This window comes from Choloepus didactylus, chromosome X (genome assembly GCF_015220235.1).
Source record: "Choloepus didactylus isolate mChoDid1 chromosome X, mChoDid1.pri, whole genome shotgun sequence".
Lineage (NCBI taxonomy): Eukaryota > Metazoa > Chordata > Mammalia > Pilosa > Megalonychidae > Choloepus > Choloepus didactylus.
The window spans coordinates 78,183,695-78,197,523 of record NC_051334.1 but is presented as its reverse complement, the minus strand read 5'-3'; positions in this window follow the sequence as shown (position 1 = coordinate 78,197,523).

The following is a 13,829-nucleotide window of genomic DNA, read 5'->3' as shown; positions in this document are numbered from 1 at the left end:
TGTGATAAATGCACTAGATTTGATAGATATTTATAGAATACTACACCCCACAACAGCAGGATGGAAGTTTTTCTCAAGTGCTTATGGAACATTCTATAGGATAGACAAAATGCTGGGTAACAAAGCAAGTCTCAAAAATTAACAAATATTGATATTTAAAAAACAGTATCTCAGATAATAATGGAATGAAGTTGGAAATAAATAACAGGCAGAAGATCATAAAATTTGCAAATATGTGGAGACAAAACAACACAATCTTAAAAAACCAGGGGGTAAAGGAAAAAACTACAAGAGAAATTAGTAAATACCTTGAGGCAATGACAATGAAAACAGAACATATCAAAACTTATGGGATACAGCAAAGGTGGTGCTGAGGGGGAAATTTATTGCCCTAAATGCCTATATTAAAACAGAAGAGAGCAAAAATAGAGGAATTAATGGTCCACCTGGAGGAATAGAGAAAGAACAGCATATAAACCACAAGGCAAACAGATGGAAGAAATAACAAAATTTAGAGCAGAAATAAATGAAACTGAGAACAGGAAACAATAGAATCTCAAACAAGAAGCTGGTTCCTCAAGAAATCAACAAAATTGATGGACCCCTAGTTAGACTAACAAAGAAAGAGAGAGAGAGAGAGAGAGAGAGGGCTGATGCAACTAAATGCAATCAGAAATGGGAAAGGAAACACAACTACTGACCCTGCAGAAATAAAGGAGATGAGAAGATACTATGAGCAACTATATGCTAATAAACTAGAAAACTTACAGGAAATGGACAACTTCCTAGAAAAGCATAAACAATCAACATTGATGCAAGAAGAAATAGATGACCTCCACAAACCAATCACAAGAAAAGAGATTGCATCAATCATTAAGAAGCTCCCAAAAAGTAAAAGCCCAATTCCAGGTGGCTTCACATGTTAATTCTACCAAGCATTGAAGAAAGAATTAATAGTAACCATGCTCAAACTCTTCAAAAAAATTGAAGAGGAGCGAAAGCTACCCAACTCATTCTACAAAGTCAACATCACCCTAACACTAAAATCAGACAGAGCTACTACAAAAAAAGAAAATTATAGACCAATCTGTTTAATGAATATAATGCAAAAATCCTTACAAAATACTCACAAATAGAATCCAGCAGCATATTAAAAGAATTATACAACTGACCAACTGGGGCTTATTCGCGTATGCAAGGCTAGTTCAACAAGAAAATCAATTAATGTAATACACCACATCAATCAATCAAAGCAAAACAACCACATGATCATCTTGAACAATGCAGAAAAGGCATTTGACAAAATTCAACATCATTTCTTCATGAAAACACTTCAAAGGATAGGAATAGAAGGGAACTTTCAAAATATGATAAAGACAATATATCAAAAACCCACAGCTAACATCATACTCAATGGGGTGGGATTGATATCCTTCCCTCTAAGATCAGGAACAAGACAGGGATACCCACTGTCACCATTGTTATTCAACATTGTGCTGGAAGTTCTAGCTAGAGCAACTAGGCAAGAAAAAGAAATAAAAGGCATCCAAATTGGAGAGGAAGAAGTAAAACTTTCACTGTTTGCAGATGACATGATTCTATATAGAAATGTAGAAAAATCTACAGCAAAGCTATTAGAGCTAATCAATGAATACAGCAAAGTGGCAGGCTACCAAATCAACAGGCAAAAATCTGTAGTGTTCTTATACACTAGTAATGTGCAACAAGAGGAAGAACTAAAAAAATTCCATTTATAATAGCAACCAAAAGAATCAAGTATTTAGTAATAAACTTAATGAAGGCCACAAAAGACCTATACAAAACTAACTTCGAGAAACTGCCAGAAGAAATTGAACAGTACCTAAAGAAAATGGAACAATGTACTGTGTTCATGGATTGGAAGATTAAATATAATTAAGATGTCAACTCTACCTAAACTGATTTATAGATTCAATGCAATACTAATTAAAATCCCAGCAACTTACTTTGCAGAAATAGAAAAACCAGTAATCAAATTTGTTTGGAAGGACAAGGTGCCCTGAAGAGCCAAAAATATCTTGAGAAAGAGGAATGAAGTGGGAGGTCTCACACAACCTGACTTTGAAGCATATTACAAAGCTACAGTTCTCAAAACAGCATGGTACTGGCATAAAGACAGAGATACCAACTAATGGAATTGAATTGAGTGTTCAGAAATGGACTCTGGAATCTGCAGGCAATTGATCTTTTATAAGGCTGTCAATTGAAAGCAACTGGGACAGAGAAGCCTCTTCAACAAATGGTGTTTGCAGAACTAGATATCCATTTCCAAAAGAATGAAAGAGGACTCCTACCTCACACCTTATATAAAAATTAACTCCAAGTGGATGAAAGGCCTCAACAAGTACTAAGACCATAAGACTCTTAGAAGAAAACATAGGGCAATACCTTAAAGATCTTGTTAGGAGGTGGTTTCCTAGACCTCACACCCAAAGCGCGAGCAACCAGAGAACAAATAGACAAATGGATCTCCTCAAAATAAACACTTTTGTTTTTAAATTTGAAAATGTTTATTGTTTCTGGACTCTATTTCTTTTGTAAATTTTTGGTTCAAACTGTAAAAGCAAGATATGGTTCAGCATGTATAGTATGACCCATTACATATATATCATTTGGTTATCTCTGAATAGTGGGATTCCCCATGCCTTGTACTTTATTTCTTTCTTCCTTTTTATATGTGAATCTATTACAAAGAATATATACATTACATTTTCTTTAAGAGCAATTAAAAGACTACAATTACCATTTAAGTAATTTCTTGTTCACTTGTAGTATATGCTGGTATCAACTGGTATCATAATTTTTTGTTGTCAAAACTTATATACCAAATATATTTGGTTAAAATTTCAGTTGAATTCTCACTATCCAAACTTCAACTTTTTATTTTCCTAAACTCAGTAATGAAATAGATTTGGAAGGTGAGGATTCTTATAATTGCTTTTTTATATTACCATCATTTCTGGCTCTATTTTTTTCTCCCCTTTTTCTTTCTCACATATGACTAATTTATATTAGCTTTTGCAGTTGATATATTTTCTAAAATGACAAATATATCTCTGTAGGTCATTTAAATTCCTGTGGCAGGGGAGGTGGGGCAAGATGGTGGCATAGAGAGGAGTGGAAGCTAAGTAGTCCCCCTGGAACAGCTACAAAAATCAGAAACAACTAGTAAATAATCCAGAATAGCTGCGGGGGGACAAACGAGACCATCCACTCATCATACACCAACCTGAATTGGGAGGAATGCCTGAGAACACAGCATAAAATCTGTAAGTAAAACCTGCGATCCAAGTCGTGAGACCCCCATCCCCCATAGCCTGAGCTGCAAAGCCTCATGGTGCCAGAGAGAAGCTCTCTCCCAGCAAGTGAATATAGCTCAGCTGAGCTCCAACTGGGGTTTTAAGTAGCAAGTGTGAACTGCTCACTACAGGTACGCATCCCCAAAAAACAGACAGAGGCTTTGGGTGATGACTGACCCTGGAGAGCCAGAGGGTCGCCTTGGACTGGGTCTGAAGGGGACTATCTGTTTCTTTTTTAGCTCAGTGGAGAAATCCCCAGTCATATTCAGTTTCCAGGGCTGTGACTCGGGGAAGGGTGGAGACAGCACAAGCAGAGAGCGAGACCATTGAAATGCTAATGACCTCCACCTGGGGGCTCTGTCTTCTCTAGGAGGAAAGGGGTGGGGCCCTTTCCATTCAGAACCAGACCCCAGAGCCTGGGGGAACAGGGCCATACCTCCTCACACCAATCAAGAATTATAGGCTAACAGGCATCACCTGTTGGGCAGAAAAGCACAGTGACCTGAGGCATCAAAGGGTGGAGCAATTTTCTAAGACACACCCTCAGGGAAACCGGATACTGAATATTTCTTCCCTCTGGGACCTGAGCCTGTTCTGGTCTGGGAAAACCTGATTTGGATAACCAAGGAAACCATGCCTAGACAACAGAAAATTACAACCTACACTAAGAAAAACAAAGTTATGCCCAGTCAAAGGAACAAACGTACACTTCAACTGAGATACAGGAATTAAAACTAATGCTAAATCAAATCAAAAAGTTTAGAGAAGATACTGCAAAAGAGATAGAGGCTGTAAAGGAAAAACTGGGCATATATACGGCAGAAATCAAAAGTTCAAAAAAACAACTAGTAGAATCTATGGAAATGAAAGGCACAACACAAGAGATGAAAGACACAATGGAAACATACAACAGCAGATCTCAAGAGGCAGAAGAAAACACTCAGGAACTGGAGAACAAAACACCTGAAACCCTACACGCAAAGGAGCAGATGGAGAAAAGAATGAAAAAATATGAGCAACATCTCTGGGAACTCAAGGATGAAACAAAGTACAATAATGTACGTATCATTGGTGTCCCAGAAGGAGAAGAGAAGGGAAAGGGGGCAGAAGCAATAATAGAGGAAATAATTAATGAAAATTTCCCACCTCTTATGAAAGACATAAAATTACAGATCCAAGAAGCGCAGCATACTCCAAACAGAAGAGATATGAATAGGCCTATGCCAAGACACTTAATAATCAGATTATCAAATGTCAAAGACAAAGAGAGAATCCTGAAAGCAGCAAGAGAAAAGCGATCCATTACATACAAAGGAAGCTTAATAAGACTATGTGCGGATCTCTCAGCAGAAACCATGGAGGCAAGAAGGAAGTGGTGTGATATATTTAAGATACTGAAAGAGAAAAACCACCAACCAAGAATCCTATATCCAGCAAAGCTGTCCTTCAAATATGAGGGAGAGCTCAAAATATTTTCTGAGAAACACAATGAGAGACTTTGTGAACAAGACACCTGCCCTACAGGAAATACTAAAGGGAGCACTACAGGGTGATAGAAGACAGGAGAGCGTGGTTTGGAACACAATTTTGGGAGATGGTAGCACAACAATGTAAGTACACTGAACAAAGATAACTATGAATATGGATGAGAGAGGAAGGTGGGGAGCATGTGAGACACCACAAGAAAGGAGGAAAGATAAAGACTGGGACTGTGTATCTTGGTGAAATCTAGAGTATTCAACAATTGTGATAAAATGTACAAATATGTTCTTTTATGAGGGAGAACAAGCAAATGTCAACCTTGCAAGGTATTAAAAATGGGGAGGCATTGGGGGAGGGATGCAATCAGCATAAACTAGAGACTGTAACTGATAGAATCATTGTATCATGCTTCCTTTAATGTAACAAAGGTGATATACCAAGGTAAATGCAGATAAGGGGGGGGGATAGGGGAGGCATGTTAGACACTTGACATTGGTGGTATTGTCTGATTCTTTATTCTACTTTGATTTAAGGTTATTTTTCCTTTTGCTGCTTCCTAGCTGTCATTTTTTTTCCTCTTTCTTTTGCCTCTCTACCTTCTTTGACTCTCCTCCTGCCTTGTGGAAGAAATGTAGATGCTCTTATATAGATAGTGGTGAAGGTGGTGCACAAATAAATGTATGACCATGCAGAGAACCATCGATTATTTACTTGGGATGGAATGTATGGTGAGTGAACAAAACCATATTAAAAAAAATGGGTTGATGACAAAACCTCGAGGGCAATATACTGAGTGAAATAAGCCAGACACATAAGGACAATTATGGCAGGGTCTCACTGATAGGAATTAATCATAATATGTAAACTCATAGACATGAAATATAAGGTACCAAGATATAGGACGAGGTTTAAGAATGGGGAGTGGTTGCTTAGTATGAGCAGAATGTTCAACTAGGATGAACTTAAATGTTTGGAAGTGAACAGGGGTGTTGGTAGCAAGATGTGAGAATAACTAACAGTGCCGAATGGTGTGTCAATGAGGTGGAAAGGGGAAGCTCAGAGTCATATATGTCACCAGAAGGAAAGTTGGAGGTCAAAAGATGGGAATGTATAAAACTGAATCCTATGGTGGGCAATGTCCATGATCAACTGTACAAATACTAGAAATTGCTTCCATGAACCAGAACAAATGTATGACAATACAATTAGAAGTTAATAATAGAGGGGCATATAGGGAAGAACTATATACCTATTACAAACTATATACTACAGTTAGTAGTATTTCAACATTTTTTCATAAACAGTAACAAATGTACTATATCAATACTAGGAGTCAACAATTGAGGGGGGTTGGTTAGGGATAGGGGAGGATTAGAGTTTCCTTTTCTTTTTTATCTTTCACTTTATTTCTTGTCTGGAGTAATGAAAAGTTTCTAAAAATTGAACAAAAATTAAGTGTGATGGATGCACGGCTGTATGAGGGTACCCAGGGGCAAGTGATTGTACACTTTGGATCTTTGGATAATTGTATGGTATCTGAACAATCTCAATAAAAATGAAAAAAATTTCTGTGGCAGCAAAGCACATTGTAAATGACATATTCTTACAGAGAAATATAACTTTAAGGAAACTCAACTAGGAATATGAGTGCTCTGAGGACAATGGTAATCTGCACACGAGGATCTGATACTCCTGGGAGCAAGACATTACAACCAGAGGGGATTGTCAGGAGACCTAAAGACCCAGTATCCTTCACCTTCCAAGGAAGAGGAGAAGGAGTCATTGCTGAGTAGCTGATGAAAAAGATCAAGAGTCTTCCTTCTCCTGGAACTTGCAGTTGGTACTGGTGTAGAAGACAGTCTGCCCTTCATTGACTCAGTGCATCTGTCTGGTGTGGTATGCCTTTCCTTCAAGACCACATCGAGAGCACTGTCTGTCAACCATGGGCCCTTGGAACCCTAGTCCTTCCACTGACATAGGCACAGTTCTTCACAGTTTGTGGAACACAAATGAGGTTTTCCCAAACTTCGCTTTGAAGTGCCTCCTAATTCAGTGATAATTGACCCTAAACGTCTGACATTCCCAGCCCGAATCAGGTGCCAACCCACCTGGTACCCTTACTGGATGAAGAACTGGCCAATCCCACAAGGTAGAGCATGGACAGCCACACAAGCTGAGGGGCAGCCAGTGCATCAAAATCAAACACTTTTTACATAAAAGGACTTTATTTAAAAAGTAAAAAGGCAGCCTACACAATGAGATACAATATTTGGAAACCACATATCAGATAAGGGTTTAATATCCTGAATATATAAAGCAATCCTACAACTCAACATCAGAAAGACAAACAACCCAATTAAAAAATGGCAAAAGACATGGACAGACACTTTTTTAATAGGAAATACAAATGGCTCAAAAAAATGCTCAACTTCACTGGCTATTAGGGAAATGGAAATCAAAACCACAATGAGATATCATCTCACACCTACCAGAATGGCTATTATCCAAAAAAACAGAAAATTACAAGTGCTGAAGAGGATGTGGAGAAAGAGGCACACTTATTAATTGCTGGTGGGAACAGAATGGTGCAACACTCTGGAAGACAGTGTGGAGGTTCCTCAGAAAAGTAAGTATAGATCTGCCATATGTCCTCAGCTATTCCATTGCTAGGTATATATTCAAAGTAACTGAAAGTTAAGACACAAACAGACATTTGTAAACCAATGCTTATTATGGCATTATTCACAATTGCCAAGAGATGGAAGCAGCCCAAATGTCCAACAATGGATGAGTGGATAAACAAATTGTGGTATATACACATGATGGAATATTATGCAGCTCTAAGACAGAACAAAGGCATGGAACATATAATAACATGGATGAACCTTGAGGACATTATATTGAGTGAGGTTAGCCAGAAACAAAATGACAAAGAATGTGTGATCTCTCTAATATGAACTAACATTAGTGAGCAAGCTTTGAGAGTTAAAAGCTGATAACACAGGCTACCAGGAGATAGAAAGAGGATAGAGATCAGGTATTTGATGCTAAAGGACTACAGAATCTTTAGCAGAACTGATAGTATAGATCCAGAAATAGATAGCATAATAGTGTGTGATGGTAGCACAATATTGTAAGTACACTGAACAAAGATGTCTGTGAGTAAGGGTGAAAGAGGTGGGATAGGGGAATGTATGACACCAGAAATAAAGATAGAGGATGAAGACTGGGACTGTAAAACTTGGCCAAACTGGAGTGGTCAATGAATATTACTAAATGTACAAACATAAGAATGTTCTCACATGTGGGAGAACAAATGAATGTCAAGCATGCAAAGTGTTGAAAAAGGGAAGGTATTTGGGAAAAAATATAGTCAAAGCAAACTGGAGTCTATGGTCAACAGTAACATTGTTATATGCTTCCATCAATTGTAACAAAGGCAATATACCAAAGTTAAATGTGTATGAGAGGGGGATATAAGGGAGGGATATGGGATTTTTGGTACTCGTGTTGTTTTCTGTCCTTACTAAATATATTGTTTAGTATGACACTTTATTTTCTTTTTATTATTATCTTTTTTGTATTCACCAAAAATAACTTTTTCATAGTAATCAGTATGTTCAAGTGCTTACTGTGATGATAAATGTACAACTATATGATGATACCATGAACAACTGATTGTACACTGTGTATAATTGTATGTTATGTGAATATATCTCTATAAAATTGTAGGAAAAAATATATAGGGGTAAAAGTGCTGGAGAAAACATGAAGAGAGGAATGTACCTATTTACTGTTGATGAGGAGGCAGAATGGTGTAGACTCTCTGGAGGTCACTGTGATGGTTCCACAAGAAGCTAAGTATGTGGGGGGCATAATGTCCTGCAACCTCATTATGGGGTATTACTTGGAAGATCTGAGAGTAGAGACATGAATAGACATTTTCACATTGTTGTTTATAGAGGCAGTGTTCATGATTTGCAGTAGATGGAGGTCGCCTAAGGGTACACTGATTGAGGAACAAAATGAACTGTGGTGTATGCATGCAATGGAATATTGAGCAACTTCAAGAAGGAGTGAAGTTGTTAGACACACAAAGAGGTGAATGGATCCTTTAGACAGCATTTTGACTTAAGTACGCCAGAAACAAAGGCAAACACTATAATGCCTCATTGATATGGATAACTACAATGTGTAAACAGAATTGAATCTTAGAGCACAGCCTAAAAGGGAACTGATATTGTAATGGTCCCTAGATTGTAAGCTCTTACAGCAGTCAAATCTATTCCTGAATTGTAATGGCTATCTCCAGCTCTGAGATGTTGATCCCCTGGTGTATAACCTCATTGGTCTCTGGAACAGGGTATCTGTGTGACACTTGAAACTCAGAGCTAGAGCTCGGCGATATGAATGTCAGTATTAATGCATACAGCAACTGTTTAAAAAAAGGTGAAAAAGAGCCCAGAATTCAATTAGAGATGAATGAAGCAGATCTGGTTAAGACTAGGGCAAATTGGGCCAAAGGGTAAAGGTTGAAACTGACTGTGTGTTAAAACTTCAACTTTCATGTGAGACTAAGGGAAGAAATATTTATTTGATGTAGGATCTATATTACCTAAATAATGTAGCTTCTACAGTCAGTTTGTTCAAACACCACAACTACATGGAACTTTGAAAAAGAAGTGAGATATGGTAGGTCTGTATAGGTTAGAGTGAAATAGCACACATCCCAAAGTAATTTGAGTGAAGAATAAAAATACATTTTGCCCCTCCCGAGGAGCTGGGGAAGGATGTGGAGGTGTCGACTTCCCCACCTGGATTGTTGCTGATGTTCTCACAAACACTGAGACTGACAGCTTGACATGCTGAGCCCTCTGTCTTGGGGCTTGCTCCTATGAAGCTTGTTACTGCAAAGGAGATTCTAAACTCAGTGAGTTTCTCCCTGAGTGCCTCTTTGTTGCTCAGATGTGGACCTCTCTCTCTGGCTGAGCCATCTTGGCAGGTGATCTCACTGCCCTCCCCCCTGCATGGACTGGCTCCCCGGGGTATAGATCTCCCTGGCAATGCAGGTTGCAACTCCTGGGGATGAGTCTGGACCCAGAATTGTGGGATTGAGAGCATCTTCTTGACCAAAAGGGGGATGTGAAATGAAATGAAATAAAGCTTCAGTGGCTGAGAGATTTCAAATGGAGTTGAGAGGTCACTCTGGTGGACATTCTTATGCACTATATGCATAACACTTTTTAGGCTTTATTGTATTGGAATAGATAGAAGTAAATACCTGAAACTGCCAAGCTCCAGCCCAGTGGCCTTGACTCTTGAGGATGGCTGTATGGCAGTGTAGATTACAAGGGGTAATGGTGTGATTGTGAGAAACTTGTGGTTCACACTCCCTTTGGTGTATGGATGGATGAGTGGATAGATGGGGGTGGGAACTGGATGAGAAGTGTGGTGAGATTGGGGTGATGATTTGGGTGTTCTTTTTTTTTTTATTTTTTTTTTTTTCTTTTCTGATTCTTTCTAGTGTAGGAAAAGTGTTCTAGGATGGATTGGGTTGATGAATGCACAGCTATGTGATGGTGCTGTGATTGTTGATTGTGCACCATGGATTATTTTATGTTGTGTGAATCTATCTCAATAAAACTGAATTTAAAAAAAAAAGTAAAGGATGGAAAAAGATCATGTTCAACCACACATAGAGCAAAGAAAACTAGGGTCAAAGAAATAGTTTATAATTCATCAGTAAGACATAACAATGCTAAATGTTTATTCATCAAACAACAGAACTATAAATACATGAAGCAAAAACTAACAGAGCTGAAAGGAGAAATAGGTAAAAGTCATACTTTCATTTAAAAATCAATTTCTTCAGTTAACAAGAGATTACCAAAATTATTTTTTTGCAAAACTTTGTGATATATGAATACACATACATGTTTCAACAAAAAATTGGATAAAAATGTGGATATTTTATTTTCTTTCCATTTCTTTTGGTACTTTACATCCATTTTCCATATCTGATGGATAAATTCTTTATTTTATACATGTAGAAGCTTAGGTTTCAAAGAGCACTTGCCCAAGTCAGAGTAAGTGGTGGAAATGGATATCTTTAAAATGCTCTTATTCATGGATGCTACAATTTCATTTCTGATAATGTTTATCAATTTAATAATTTTCAAGGATCAACATATTTTCTAAATAATCTGGACACATTGGTAATGTTTGCTTGTTTTGTACTTTTTCTGGAATATGTTTCATTTTATCTGCATCTTTTGCTTTCCAACAGCCAACCTTCTTATTAGTGCACTGAGAGCCCTTTTGTGGAGTTTCCCATTGTGTCTAATCTTCATAAGATGAGACTTTCTGGAGCCTTCCTCCAACTACTGGTTCCCATTACTGAAACCATGGAGGCCAGATCTTGTTTCTGCTGACCTTCTATAGCCAGAATTTTAATATAGTTTAAATTCACCTAAATGATAATTTCTGGAACTCTCGTCTGAGAAAGTAGAGTAGGGTGCATGAAATATTTGAAGATAAGATTGACTCCAGAGAGAGTGGTATTCTGCAGACCAGATTATTCCTGGGGTGTGAACTTTTCCATAATTCCAGCTATCAGTCATTTAGAGTTCTCTTGATTTCTGCCAATTTTCTGATGCAGCCCTCTACTTGCCCATTGATTTCTTGCTAATAATTTTTTTATCAAAATAACCATAATTGATTTTTAAATGCTGATAATCAAGAACCTAAACTGATGCAACCTCTTTAGCTTTCTTAGCACCTTAAAACTTTGTCTGTAACAGTTTTTGTGTTCAGTTCAGTTCCAACTTAAGCCATATGCAAAATAAATCAGTGTTTTAGAAGTCTATGACTTTCACTAAAAAAAGTTGTATGTCTTTCCTCTCACTACCTCTTGTAATTTCAGGTCTATTTAGGATAACTTCTGATTTTTTTCTACCAGCTGGGCAGAAATAATTATTGTAAAATTACAATCAAGAACTATTGTTACCATACCTGTTATATAACAGTTAAGAGCATAGACTCTAGAATCAGTCTGTTTGGCTTTGAATCACAGCTCCACCATTTATTTGCTATGTGGATTTGATTAGGTCACTTAACCTCTCTGTGCCTTATCATTTTGTCTATACAATAGAGATAATAATAGCATCTGATTCATTGGATTGTTGTGTAGATTTAATGTAAATCACTTAGAATAGCCACCCAGTATGTACTAAATGTTATGTAGTTTGTAACTACTTTCATTATCTGATTGGCATTAATATAAAAAGAATGTATATTGATGAATGTTCCATCTCCCTGCTATCTTTCTTTCAGAAACACTATGCCAAAACTTTAAAGATTCTGGAATAACCCCAACACAATCAAATCTGCTACTCCTTCCATTCCTGCATGGTGAGGACACAACACTTCCATGGAGTCAACTGTGTGTCTTCCTAAAACCTTACAGTGTTATATTGTTTGGGCACTCTCTTCCAACTATTCTTCAGAAATGGAAATATGGACCCTAAATCTTAGCAAAAAAACAGATCCAGGAATCAACCATTTTTTCCCCAAAGTTGTACATGAAATTTCCTTGAGATATCTTGTGTTAGTAAGGATTGGAAGCTCAATATGGGAATAGAAAACTCAAATTTCCTATACTGAAGTGGATACTGTGATCGGAATGTCACATGAGGTGCCATCAGTGAACAAAAGTTAAATGCAGTCTCAGAATTGCACATTGCATATAACCTGCTTTGCCTTTCTTTGCTCCATCTTTCTCTATGGCATATTTATAATAAAATAATAGCTAATAAATGTCTAGAACTTACTGGTGCCAGTGTGGATGTATTATGACCCCCAAACATCATGTTCTTTGATGCAATCTTGTGTGGGTGGGCGATCAGTGTTGATTAGATTGTAATTCTTTGAGTGTTTCCATGGAGATGCAACCCACCCAGCTGTAGGTGATAACTCTGATTAGATAATTTCCATGGAGATGTGGCCCTGCCCATTCAGCTTGGGCCTTGGTTAGTTTACTATAGCACTATATAAGCTCAAACAAAAAGAGTGAGCATGCAACAGCCAAGAGGGACACTTTGAAGAATGCACAGGAGCTGAGAGAGGAGCTGCAGCTGGCAGAGATATTTTGGAGATGACTTTCAAAGCATTCTTTTGCTCCTGAGAAGCTAAGAGAGACATAAGCCCCAAGATAACTAAGAGTGATATTTTTGAGGACCAGCAGCCTAGAAAAGAATATCCTGGTTGAAAGCCATTTTGAAACCAGAACTCTGGAGCAGATGACAGACATGTGCCTTCCCAGCTATCAGAGGTTTTCTGGACACCATTGGCCATCCTCCAGTGAAGGTACCTGATTGTTGATGACTTATTTTGGACACTTTATTGCCTTAAGACTGTAACTTTGTAACCAGATAAACTCCCTTTATAAAAGCAGATCCATTTCTGGTGTTTTGAAAAGGCAGCATTAGCAAACTGGAACATTACTACTAATAGAAAATACTTATGAAATGAACACAGATAATCTCTGTAAATAGATTCATTATTATTTTATAGATGAGGAAACTTATACAGAGAGGTTAAATAACTTTCTCATGGTCACCTTAGTGAAGAGTAAAACTTAGGCTATTTGATTAGAGTCTAAGAAATTGATCGCTATGCTAGCAGTTGTCATACTTACACATTATCTCATATTTTTAAAATGTTGATTCTCTATTATCTGAATGTATAACACCTAACACAAGATCCAATAATTCAAAAAGTAATTAATAAAAGAGGGACATTTATTCTTTCAAATCTCCATATATTAATACTAAGTCTTCTCCCAAAGATTCCACCATGAACTACAGGGGTTTTATTTTCATAATTTTGACCAGGTTTATCTACAAATAGCAGATCCAGGAATTACTTAGAAATTCTTAGAAATAATAATTATTTTTTATTATTATTATTTCTAAGTAATTCCAACTTTTATGATTGAGCTAGAATTACTGA